Source organism: Miscanthus floridulus, chromosome 2 (genome assembly GCF_019320115.1).
Source record: "Miscanthus floridulus cultivar M001 chromosome 2, ASM1932011v1, whole genome shotgun sequence".
Taxonomy (NCBI): domain Eukaryota; kingdom Viridiplantae; phylum Streptophyta; class Magnoliopsida; order Poales; family Poaceae; genus Miscanthus; species Miscanthus floridulus.
The window spans coordinates 28788583-28798099 of record NC_089581.1 but is presented as its reverse complement, the minus strand read 5'-3'; the positions used below and the strand labels follow the sequence as shown (position 1 = coordinate 28798099).

General features: G+C 43.3%; 1 long non-coding RNA gene across 1 annotated transcript; it reads left to right on the top strand.

Annotated features, from left to right (window-relative positions):
- Positions 1–457, top strand: LOC136538313 (uncharacterized). The gene is made up of 3 exons (XR_010779293.1): positions 1–120; positions 220–303; positions 389–457. It is a non-coding gene; the product is annotated as an uncharacterized lncRNA (long non-coding RNA).
- Positions 458–9517: the final 9060 nt, after the last annotated feature.

Below are 9517 nucleotides of genomic sequence, written 5' to 3'. Positions count from 1 at the left end.
CCACTGGCCATGGACACATACCAATATCCCAATGGCCCATTTGGCTGCAACCAATTGATCTCACTTCCGATGATGACTTCAACATGTAGATCATGCAGGAAGAAGAAGATGCAAGACTAGGTATGCCTCAACATCACAGATCCTTTGTTTTTATAAACTTTTATTTACATTTGTTCCTTATTGGTTCTAACCCCGCTCCCTCCACACACATACATTCAGTCCTAGAAAATTTAGTTGATTACGACTGCCTCCCGGCAGACTACGGTGACCATAAAAATGACGCGGCTCTATCTGATTCAGCAGGTACAACTAAAATAGATATAAATAATAGAACAACTAAACACTTCATAAGCCCAACACTCTATACCTCTTCTTCACTATTCTACAGGTTCTATATCTGGATGTAGTCACCACACCGAGGGCATGTGCCGCTACCAAGAATCAGGTACACCGATTGTCCCTCATCATTTGCCAACTTTATCATATACTTTGTATACCACATATAACTCACACATCTAGATGCATACATAGATTCATCCATCAGCCCCTGATGCTTCGAACAGAACAACAAGGTATTGCTAGATAATAAGATCGGCATCAGCATCTGCACAACTGCTACTTGATGCTTATTTATTATGTATAATATGCATGCTTATGTGCACAGCAGTACCACTACATATATTGTTTCCTAACATATGCAGCCTAGAATTGTACAGTTAAGACATTCCTAGCTTTGTAGAATGTAACCATCTAACGTATGTGCTTTACCACAACTTTTACATGTAATGTAAGCATCCTGCAAGTTCCAGCTTATCACATCGCCGCAAATTTGTACTGTAGTAAGTCATATACGGCATGAGAACTCTACATTGAAAATCCTTAGCTTATTCTCTTACCGACGCGTGTGAAGGCGCGCGGCATTCACTAGTGACCATTATATGGACACGACAGCAACAGGTAGCATCGCCATCACCATCGGTGAAAACTTGAATTAGATATAGCAGTGCTAGCGTTCGGATGTCCGGACGCAGGCGGATGTTCGGACGGATGCCTGCGTCTGGACGCCCGCGCCTACGCCCCGCCCGACCTGATGTGGTGTTTGTGCTCCACCCAACCCCATGCGTGTCTGCGCCTGCGGCCGACCCCACGTGCCCTCGGCAGTTGTAGCAGGTGGGCCACATTTCAATTGCAAAATCTGGTTTACTTTTAAAATATTCAGATGCAACACTTGCAACATACGTCTAAAAACATAAGAAACATTTGAAACATGAATCTAAAATACTTGCAAAAACACCTGAAAACATTTGAAAACCATTACAAACATACGCAACATCCGGATAACACACTTGCAACATCTGTGGGAAACATATGCAACATCTAGATAAACACACTTGCAACATATGTGGAAAACATATGCAATATCTAGATAAACACACTTGCAACATACGTCTGAAAAATAGATGAAACATTGCGAACAAAGGTTTGCAACATACGTGTACAATCATTGCAATATCCTGATCTACTTTTGCAACATGCATACGAAATACTTGAAACATACATCTGAAACATTTGAAACATACACCGGTGTGGAGCTCGATGCCACACAACTCTAGTGGAGAAGGTCGCTCTAGTGGAGAAGGCGGCTAGCGTGGTGGAGAACGTCGTAGTGAGCAAATGGCCTGGTGGAGAGGAAGGATGGCGGTGGCGGCACTAGAGCGTGGTGGAGAGAGAGGACGACATCAGTCGGGCATGGTGGAGAGCATCATAGCAGCATGGTCACGCTAGAGCACACGTGCGGCGGTGCGCATGCGACGGTGGTGCGGTGAATGGAGAGGAACGGACAATGGACTCATGAGCAAATAAGGTTGGGGTGAACGGATACGCAAGTGGAGAGTTGGGCCATTTTGTTGGTGTCATGGCCAATCAACGGCAACGTTCGGCGGACGGACGTTCCTTAGCACAACATTTCCAAAATAACAATGGACATGGCGACCCATATAGTCTATAGGACCGCTCGATTGTATGAAGTAAGAAGTGTGATCATCTACCCCCGACGGTTTTCTTTGGCCATCATTGAAATTGGCTCGCGCCTTCACCCCATGTCGCCAACAAAAAAAAGAATCCCAAATCTGCCCCACGCCCTGCCTCCACTAGCTCATCCCACGGTTTGCCCCACATCACAAAAAAGAAGAATCCGCAGCGTCAAGTCTGCATTCTCCCACACCCCAGCCACGTCGCTGTGCCACCGCTACCCTCCCCTCCATGTGCCCCTACCCCAGCCATCGCGCGGCATCATGGCTCCGGAACTCTATGCCACTACCACTACCGGACCGTGGCCGACCATCACCCACTCAGCATTGAGGCGTGGAACTCGTGCCTCGGCCATAACCCTAGGGCCTGACACCATCGCCAAAGTTGACTCCTTCTCGGTCCCGTCCCACTCGGCAGGAGCTGAAAGCTCTAGTTTGGTTTTGGTGAATTGATGAAACCCTAAGTGCTAACCTAGTTTATCAAGTGATCATGAGATAGGTAGCACATTCCAAGTGATGAAGCAAATGAAGATCATAGCATGATGATGATGAAGCCATGGTGATGATCAAGTGCTTGGACTTGGAAAGAAGAAAGAGAAAAACAAAAAGCTCAAGGCAAAGGTATAAACCATAGGAGCTATTTTATTTTGGTGATCAAGACACTTAGAGAGTGTGATCACATTTAGGTTTGATAGCCATACTATTAAGAGGGGTAAAACCCGTATCGGAATGCGGTTATCAAAGTGCCACTAGATGCTCTAACTCATTGCATATGCATTTAGGATCTAGTGAAATGCTAACACCCTTAAAAATGTTTATGAAAATATGCTAACACATGTGCACAAGGTGATACACCTGGTGGTTGGCACATTTGAGCAAGGGTGAAGAAGTTAGAGGTGAAGAGGAGTTAGTCTCGCTGGTCACAAGGTGATAGGACGCTGGTTTCAGTGGAACCGGCGCGTCCGGTCAGTTGTACCAGCAGAGATGCTGGCGTCGGTCAAATGACCGGACGCTAGGTCTTGAACGACCGGACGCTGGTGAGGTGTGTCCGGTCCTGTTGTCGGGCAGCACGAGTCAAAGTATAGTTATTTTAGTTTTTTTAGAGTCAAAGTATCTTAAATTTGATTAAATTTATATAACAAAATAATAATATTTATGATTCCAAATAAGTATCATTAAATTCTTCATTAATTTTATTTTCATAGTATATTTATTTGATGTTATAAATCTTTATAATTTTCTCTGTACCATCGGCATCATGGATCGCTGAGTGGGATCTTAAACCCTCCATGAGAGTTTTTTCTTGTGATCTCTGAAAATGAATCCCCATCCTCCTTTCTTAGTCTCCGGGAAGAAGGAGCCATCACAATTGGCCTTTAGAATTCCAGCTGGTGGACAAGTCCATTTCTGTGATTGTGGTGTGCTGCTCGTATTCTTTGTCTTCGTTGGCTTGGATTGCGCCGCCAGAGAGGCGGCTCACTAGATGACTTGGCTCGGCTGTCGCACTCCCTCCTCTGCATTTGCTTTGTTCGTAGCCTCTCACCAGGCATACAACAGGGTCACTACCCATATTTGTCATCTCCCGATGCAATATTTAGGTTTATTTATCTTGGTGTTTCGTTCTAAAATGGCTCCTTGACCCCTTTAAGACAGGAGGAAGAAGCTAAACCGTATACTGAGAAAGTTGTTGGGGCAAGCCCGTGCAACGTACGTATGTCTGATTTCTCAAACTTTTAAAACATAGCTCTCTCACACAAGCCCTGTCTGTCACATGTAACCGTGTTGCTTGTCGAGCGCCACTGTAACCGTGTTGTCCGCACTCTACAGTGTGCGGATTTGCCACTGGCCAAATGGCGCGGACTGAATAACCAATCTCAAACTCCTGATCTCTCTAACTAGGTTCTTTTTTTAGAAAAAAGGTCACCCCTGCTTTTGTATTTCAAAAAGCAAACAAACATTCGAGTTCATACAAGTTTTGGCACTGACGCTAGAAACAAAGAGCTGACTTAAGTCTAGCCAAGATACTTATCACAGTTTTTCAAACGCCTGAGAATTCTCATTCCTGGCACCGATGGCGACCGAGGACTGAACACCCAATAGACCCGACTGTGATGATGATCTCGTTGTTTCCTCCTTCCACTCGATCCGGGCCGGTTGTCTTGACAGCTCCTCCAACTTGCTGATAGCTTCTTCCAGCAGTCCACCAATTTCCAGCTTGTACATCGGCATCCACCTCCTTAGCATTCTTGCAGTTCGGCTGAGCACCATCTTCATACCTAACCAACAAACTCCCTGGAAACATATTTCATTCCTTAAATTCCAGAGAGGACCACAAAACAACAGAAGTCATTATATTAACAATCAAGTGCTTTTTGTTAGAAATCCAGAACTTGGCCACCGATTCATAATCCTTTCCTATATCCAATGATCCATACCCACATAACTTTTTGTTTTGCATGTGAACTTGTGGATTTCTTAATGGACTATGTTATAATGATGGACTTCGTAATGGACTATGTTGTAATGATGGACTTTTGTGAATTATGACTTGTGATGATGTTCTAAATAATGGTCTTGTGTTTGTGGATGTATATATGTATATTTGTGACGGTCAGATTCGAATTTAAATTATATATATATATATATATATATATATATATATGGTCAGATTTGAATTTGAATTATTTTTTTGCTGGAAAATCCACTGTAGGGGTGGTTCTTGATTGAACCGCCCTTACAAATACATACAGCAGGGGCGGCTGGTGATACAGCCGCCCTTACAAAAGTCCACTACAGGGGCGGCTGATATTACCAGCCACCCCTACAGAGGGCACTGTAGGGACGGCTGAAAACACCAGCCGCCCCTACAGAGGGCACTGCAGGGGTGGCTGAAAATACTAGCCGCCCCTACATAGGGCACTACAGGGGTGGTCAGAAAACCACCCCTACAGAGGCAACCTCTGTAGGAACACCCTGGGAAGGGCGGCTGACGCAGCCGCCTCTACAGTTAACTTCTGTAGTAGTGACATCCGATGATATAAGGACTAAACTTTAGGGGAAGAAACTAAACAAGGCCCAAATCACCCATGAACGGAACTAATAAACAACATGTTCGCTTGTTGGTTTCAGTCCGCTCAAACCAGCTAGCCAACAATGTTTTCCTCTCACAACAAATCAGCACCAGCCAGCCCAGAAACCAACCAGTGAACAGGCCAAAAGTCATTTCGGACACCATGAGTTTCTCATGAAATCACACGCTGTGCCTCTCTCTCTGGCCGGTGAGGTGTGATATCAAGAAACCGGGCCCGTAGTACCTGGCTACTGCGAACATTTCTTGCTTCAATGCACGAAAGAATCAAATACCCGCTACCTAATTTGAACATACAGGTACTAATAGTTTTTCCGGTAAACATCTGAGGCGCGTTTGGTGGAGCTCGCGCTGGCTCCGGCTCTGCCGCTGTGCGTGCAGATACTGTGATGGAGCCTGACGGAGTACCACAAACGTAGTAGTTCCGGCAGTTCCTTCTCAAGTTCATTTGTGCGGGAGCTGTAGCTGTTTTTTTTTTTCGCCGCTACAGTGATCTAAAAGTTGCACAGTTGCTGCAAGAAGGAGCCCGAGCACTGGAGAGCCGAACCAAACACGGCCTTGGAGTTCTTATATGTATAGAGTACTCTGGTTTTTCCCAGTAAACATTTGCTGATGTAGGCTGCCAAAAGCGGCATTATTTTATATTGCTAGTAGTCAAAACTAAATTATTTACACTATTTTAATTTAAACTAAAAATCCGCTTTGATTATTTGGACTGTAATATATTTAGTTCTATCTATTCCAGTACAGAAATGTGACGTGAAACATAAACAAGCTAGGTCTAAATCACCTTATTAGGGAGGAGACATACATGCACCCTTACCATTACATCCTATATATAAACATAAATGTGCGGTAAAATTATAGTTGGAGGCGTTATTAACGAAGTACTCCCTCCGTCCCAAGATAAGTACACTTCTAGGACTTCGGTAAAGAGATAAATGCCAGTGAAAAATTACAAATATATCCTATAAAGATGCAATCGTTACACTTTGAGAGGAGAGATAATGGAAAAAAACAACTAAAGTTAGATTGTCTTATAACTAGAGGTGTAAATTTTAAACTTTAAAAGTGTACTTATTACGAGATGGAGGTAGTACAAAATAAGGGTGCGATATATATAGGAGTATATACACCACTACTAATCGTCACTCATCAGGCTTATACCAGCATAATAAACGTGTTACAGTAAGACCTGAACAGTTCATTTCGGGCATGAACTGAGTAAAATATTCACGTTCCTGAACGCGGCAAGGAAAAGACGTACCATTTCACGTTGCAGTCCTGAAATGAAATAAAAATGAATAAATACTGTACTAAAATGTAAAAATATGGGACATGTATTATTGAATCGGATCAAACAACACGGATGAGATAGGAGTGATGTTAAAGTAATCATTTGGAGTTGGATGTGGCTCAGCCATATGTGTAACCTGATCTCTACAAAAATGCTCTCGGCTATAACATGTTTCGAATGCCTCTCAGCAATCTACAGCATAGCACAGTACATGTGAAGAAATAATAGCATGCAATTAAATAGAAAAAAGAGACTGTTTCTTTAGGACATTGGAAATAAAACTCTGTGTGCGTATGTATTTGCAATTTACACTGCAATGTCTTGAGTAAACACTGCAAAATCACCCTAAGGAAACACACATAAATAGTTCTCTAAAAGCATTCGAATCAATCATCGAATGACGCCGACTGTATAGCTTACACTAGCAGAGAACAGACCTTTGATCCTCGGTCAAAATAGGCTCTAGTCCCGACATTTTTTGCGCCCGGGACTAGAGAGACCTTTAGTCCCGGTTGGTGGCTCCAACCGGGACTAAAGGTCCCTGCCCAACGGCTACTGCGCCAGACAGAGGTGGCAGGGACCTTTAGTCCCGGTTGGAACCACCAACCGGGACAAACGATAGACTTTTACTCCCGGTTGGTGGCTTCAACCAGGAGTAAAGGTCTACTCCTGGGCCGTGGCTACGTCGGGGGTTGAAAAGTTACCTTTAGTCCCGGTTGGAGCCACCAACCGGGACTAAAGGTCCCCCCTTTATATCCCGGCCGTCTCCTTCTTCCTCCCTGAGCCCGAGCTCAGCACATTTTGAAGCTCACTGCACTAGTGTTCTTGCTTCCTCCCTCCATTGTTCCTCCATCCATTCTTCGATTCCTCCGTCGATTTCTTCGATTCCTCCGTCGATTCTTCAGTTGTAAATGTTACCAATCTCATACTCTCATTTTTCATCATTGGCTTATCTCATATTGTTCACTGTATATATATTGTTTTTATGGTGTTTTTTTTATTTGTAAACAATTTGAGCTCAAAATAACTTATAGTTTGCATATTTGGATGAAGAAAGGTTAAAGTAGGTATTTAAAATTAATATTCACTTTTATTTCTAGCATGCATAGCACACTTCATTGTTTAGAGATATAGATAATTTTATAGTTTCTTAATTTTATTTGTTTATAAAATGAGAAATTTATAGTGTATTAAAAAATGAGTATAGAGAGTAGATGGCAACTGCTTCCGGGTCCTCGGCCTCTCATGGGTTTCCAAAGCGACTTACGCCGGGCCTCCCTCTCATTCCATGCGGCAAGTGTCGTGATGAGACGAAGATTGTGATGGAGTACCGAGTGAAGAAGGAGGGTCCCAACAAGGGTCGTATCTTCTACAAGTGTCCGGATCGCAATGTGAGTTATTTTATCGTATTTTATGATTATGGTTAGTTTATACCTATTTTCATGATGGTTGTGATTAAAGTTCTAATTTTTTGTTTTAATTTCAATGGGATGGCAGTGGACGATGTTCAGGCTTCTACTGGGAGGAAGAGTATGTTGAACTCGTGCAAAAATATCTTGCACAACAGGCAGATACGGAGGCTAATGAGGCAGTGATCCAGCCAAAGAAGCCCAAAGATGTTGCACAATCGGGGGATCTGTCTGTTTTAGTTGAGATTGGTCGTGAAATCCTTGTGCTCCTGAAATGTATTTTAGCTTTAGTTCTTTTAGTGGTAGTTGGGATTGTCTACATTGTAGCGATGCTTTCATAAATTTGTACCTTTTGTGGTGGCACGCATGTTGTATAAATAATTAATTATGATCTAGGTTTTAATATGGTATTTATGTCATGTAATGCAGATGGGCCGGCATTGGATGTACAATGCTGATCGCCGCTCCCAAGAGTTCATTGTCGGCGTGCATTCTTTGTTACGTGCAGCCGAGGCAAACAAACGCGACGGTTTCATGTGCTGCCCATGTGCCATATGTAAGAATACGGTGGAATATCCTTGCTCAAGGACTCTTCATTCACACTTGTTCAAGTCGGGTTTCATGCCAAACTATATTTGTTGGACAAAGCACGGAGAAACCGGCGTTGTAATGGAAGAAGGTGAAGAAGAACAATGGGACGACAATGATATTATTCCCAATGGTGCGTGCTTCAATGATACTGCAATGGGAGAAGCTGAAGAAGAGGTAGCCGCAGAAGATGAGCCTGCTGATGATCTTTGTCAGGTCATTCGTGACGCACAAAGAGAATGTGAAAGTGAAAAAGAGAAGATCAAGTTCGAGCGGATGCTAGAAGATCACAAGAAATTGTTGTATCCAACTTGTGATGCAGGGCAGAAAAAGTTGGGAACCACACTAGAATTGCTGCAATGGAAGGCAAAGAATGGTGTACCTGACAAGGGATTTAGAGAGTTACTAAAAATCCAAAAGAAGATGCTTCCAAAGGATAATGAATTGCCCGCCACTACCTACGAAGCAAAACAAGTTGTCTGTCCTATGGGGCTAGAAATCGAGAAGATACATGCATGTCCTAATGACTGCATCCTCTACCGTGGCAAAGAGTATGAGAAATTGGATGCATGCCCGGTATGCCATGCATTGCGGTATAAGATCAGGCGAGATGACCCAAGTGATGTTGAGGGCGAACGTCCACGGAAGAAAATCCCTGCCAAGGTTATGTGGTATGCTCCTATAATACCACGCTTGAAACGTATGTTCAGAAACAAAGAACATGCAAAATTGTTGCGATGGCACAAAGAAGACCGTAAGATAGACAATATGTTGAGACACCCTGCTGATGGGTCCCAGTGGAGAGCAATCGACAGAGAATTCCCAGAGTTTGCAAATGACGCAAGAAACTTAAGGTTTGCTTTAAGTACAGATGGTATCAATCCTTTTGGAGAGCAAAACAGTAGTCATAGCACTTGGCCTATTACTCTAAGTATCTACAACATTCCTCCTTGGTTATGCATGAAGCGAAAGTTCATTATGATGCCTGTGCTCATCCAAGGCCTGAAGCAACCTGGCAATGACATCAATGTGTACCTGAGACCACTTATTGATGAACTTCTCATTTTATGGAATAAAGAAGGTATACGTGTGTGGGATGAGTACA